Below are 3,966 nucleotides of genomic sequence, written 5' to 3'. Positions count from 1 at the left end.
TTCCTTTGGGCAGCCAGAGCCACTTAAGTACCATCTCCACTGCGCCAGGGCCTGGCGGGCCGGCCTTCCTGCTTATAGGCACTGGGCTTCCCCGGCGCAGCCGACCCGAGCTGGCCACCACCACTTGGGCCGGACCCGAGCCAGAAGTGGACGCGAGTCCAAGATGGCCCCAAGGCCCACCTGACCCTCCTGCTCCAGGACCCCAACCCTAGAGCAGGGCGACCCCGACGCCGTCGGCGCCACTCGCACCACCGCCGCCGGCACAACAGCCTCCCCTGAGCCCTGCGAGCCTGCCCGAAGCAGGAGGCCCTCCTTCGCATCCGGGACCGCGAGAACAGCGAGCCCCTGCCGCGGGGTCGCCGCCCGGGCGGCACTGCGCACGGCCCCAGCCTGAGATCCACGCCGACGAGGGCCACGACCTCCAGGCGCAAACGCCCGCCGCCGGCCAGCGAGGAACGAGCCCCCGAGCTCGTCTGCCCTGGTCTCAAAATCTCCCACCGAGCACTGGGACGGACCGCCCTCCTCCCCCGCTCCATCTTCCTCGTCTTCCGCTTCGTCATCGGAGTCCACCCCCGCCAGGGTCTAGAAGCGGCCGCGTGACCAGCCTCCGCCAGCCACCGGGGCGCACCGCGGCCCTGCCCTGGGCGCTGGGCCCGCCGGCGCCGCGTCCGCCTGGACCAGCGTCCACTCCGACGCGCCCCGCCGGTCCTGGTCTGCCGCGCTCGCCATCGCCACCCTGGTCGCCGCTCCGTACAGGAGCCGTTGGAGTCATTTCTCTCTTCTTCATACTCTTACTCACATTCCAGATAGTGAAAACTGGAATAAAGGGTCGTGTGGAATTCTATTTATCAGCTTAATGAGATCATCTTAGCTAACAAAAATCAGATGAAGCCTAACTTTGCAACCATACAACGGAAGCAACAAAAACAAAGACAAGCACTAAAACAAATGATTGCAGTGCCCTTTTCTTTGTCACTGCCTATGCCCATATAAATGAGGACTGTAACTCGGTCCACTCCAACACCCCTAAAGAAAGCACATTTTCTCCGATGGACATATGAAATGTGATGGTACAAAACAGATTAGGCACTGTGTACACAACCATTTTCTACAAGAGCTTTCTTCTCGGACATCAGAGAGAAATGGAACTTCCATGCCAACTGCTTCTCTTCCACCTGCATAGCACGCACATGAGTAAATTTTTTATGATTACTTGAGGTGACATGCACATAGAGCACAGACTTACTCAGCTAGCAAACCACAGACATACATCACTGTCAAGCTACGCAGCTGAATTCTGTTTCCTGACCCTCCTGATCCAAGCATCTGGCACGCAGATGGGTGTGCCTCTTAACTCTTAAGTCGCGTGAATCGGATCACAGAAGAGACAGATGAACAGGAATGATAACTTATGTTGACGGGAAGGCCAAACTGGATGCCGTCAGTGTACAGCTTGTGCCAGTTGGTTGGTGCACTGCCCCTCTCTATTGTGTGAGTTGAAAATATAAACACCACATTAAGTGTACATTTTGATATACTAAAGTGCATATCAACAGGAAAAGTACAGAGTCAGCGCCTGCATGTACTTAAGAACGATGACATATTGGTTTTGCACATAACAATATCGGAGATTAGATGCGCATATTTCCAGAATTAGAGGAAATCAGGCAGCGCAACAGCATATTTGTTCCATAGATTAGCAGTCCTCATGCTGAGACCAACATAGCAGAATCTTTGGAATCAACAAATTCATAAATTAGCACAATTTTTTGGTATTAAGCAATAAATCATTGATTAATTCATTCTCGTCCTTTTGATTTGAACAAGGCATCAATAATAACATCATAAGAACTAAATCGGACTGAATTGAACCTGTTCTTTACAACTAGGGGCAGAAAATTTACTGTGAAACGTATTTCATTATATTTGATTTTAAGGGACACAGAAAAAACCCATCAAAAAATTATCTAAAGTAATATTATCCTAAAACATGTTCATCAGGAGATGCTGCACATTATCACTTTAGAAATTAGACCAAGAGAAATGTGGAGTTGGCGGCTCAACACTCTATAATAAGACTAACAGGTTGTCGATCCTTTAGAGATTACATCAAGAAAATGTGGAATTAACATCTTAATGGCTAGTTAGGATCATATTTGCAACCGGGGAACTAGGTATGCTCGCTCCAACATGCCTGGTGAAAGCACATTTCCTCTGATATGCACATATGGATTGTGAGTGGTACAAAACAAAAGAGGCGCTGAGATATACAGATGATTGGATGCTGTAACTGAACCTGAATATCGCTGCAGTCCACCGACCAGATAAACTTCCTAGGAGCTTTCTTCTCAGACATCGGAGAGAAACGGAACTTCCACGCAAAATTGCTTCCCCTTCACCTGCATAGCGCGGGTAGGTGAAAATCTGATGACTCTTTGAAGTAACATTAACAGAAAAGAACAGAGTAATTCAGCTAGCAAAGCACAAATGTATACATTACTGTCACTGTCAGGCTAGACAAGTGAACTCTGCTTCACGCAGCTGGCTGCAGATGGGCGTGCCGCTTAAATTAATGTGAATCGAATCACACCCGACGAGACGAGGAGCTCGGAGACCACATCTGCGAGGTATGTATAACGGGAGGTCAGGAGAGTGAGTACCTTGAGCGGTGGCGGCGGTGGAGGGAGGCGGGATGCAGGCTTGGAGGGCGAGGCTGAAGCGGCGGACCAGGACGGATGGCGAGCGGCCGCGACGGCTGCGGTTGGGTTCGGGAGAGCCTGCGCCGGCGAGCGACCGGTGAGGAGGACGAACAAGGGAGAGGAGGACGTAGATCGGCGAACTGTGGGCTGGGCTTGTGGCGTTGGGATATCAGAAAGGGCACCGATAGGCGCCGGCGCACCGGCCCAAATTTGGGCCGGTCAGCGCGCAGCCATCCGATTCGCGTATATACAACCGTTGGATTGGACCTTTCCTGCTCTCTTCACCCGTGCTTGCCGGCCACACCCGAGCCGCCCGCGCTCGCGCCTTCACTCGCCGGCTGCCCGCGCTTGCGCCTGAATCGCCGGCCGCCCGCGCTCGCGCCCATGCTCACCGGTCAACCCTGCGCCGCCCGTGCTCGCCAGCCACTCCCACCCGCCGCTAATCGCAGTCGAGCCTGCAGGTCCATGGTGAAAAAAGGATGTAGCCAAAATCCTCGACGGGCGTAGAAAAGAGTACAGAGGTTGTATCAAAAATAGGTCGCCGCCGTCGAGCCTGCAGGTTCATCATGAAAAAAGGGATGTAGCACAAACCATCAACGGACGTAGCAAAAATTACAACGGTTGTAGCAAAAATAGGTCGCCGCCGTCGAGCCTACAAGTTCACCATGAAAAAAGGGATGTAGCACAAACCATCAACGGACGTAGCAAAAATTACAACGGTTGTAGCGAAAATAGGTCGCCGCCGTCGAGCCTACAAGTTCACCATGAAAGAAGGATGTAGCAAAAATCATCCACGGACATATCAAAAATTACAACGGTTGTAGCAAAAATAGGTCGCCGCCATCGAGCCTACAGGTTCACCATGAAAGAAGGATGTAGCAAAAATCATCCACGGACGTAGCAAAAACTACAACGGTTGTAGCAAAAAATAGGTCGCTGTCGTCACGGGACGCAGCTCGGCCGTGAATGAATGTAGCAAAATCCGTAGCCGTTTCCAGCAAAATTCGCCGCCGATACCAGCAAGAAGGAAAAACGGTTGTAGCACTTGTATTCCAGTGAAAAGAAAAGTTACCGTTCACCGCACGCAGCTCCCCCGGAGGCCGATTGCAGCTCCCCGCCATCCATGGTTGCAGCTCGAATTTCGGCCGCAGCTCCCATGGACGCCGGTCGTAGCTCCCACGAAAACGGGTTGCAGCTCCTGCCGTCCATGGTTGCAGCTCGCCGCTCCGGGCGTCGGGGGAGAAGAGGATGCAGTTCCACATCCATG

The 3,966-nt window shown here is 52.5% G+C and overlaps 1 long non-coding RNA gene across 1 annotated transcript; it reads right to left on the bottom strand.

Moving 5' to 3' along the window:
• Positions 1-940: 940 nt before the first annotated feature.
• LOC123097854 (uncharacterized) lies at positions 941-3,349 on the bottom strand. Its single transcript, XR_006447502.1, has 4 exons — positions 2,661-3,349; positions 2,297-2,399; positions 1,247-1,484; positions 941-1,175 (listed from the first exon to the last, which is right to left on the bottom strand). It is a non-coding gene; the product is annotated as an uncharacterized lncRNA (long non-coding RNA).
• Positions 3,350-3,966: the final 617 nt, after the last annotated feature.

This window comes from Triticum aestivum, chromosome 1B, assembly GCF_018294505.1.
Source record: "Triticum aestivum cultivar Chinese Spring chromosome 1B, IWGSC CS RefSeq v2.1, whole genome shotgun sequence".
NCBI classification, from domain to species: Eukaryota; Viridiplantae; Streptophyta; class Magnoliopsida; order Poales; family Poaceae; genus Triticum; species Triticum aestivum.
Note: the sequence above shows the minus strand (reverse complement) of the source record. Positions and strands in the feature narration are given on the sequence as shown.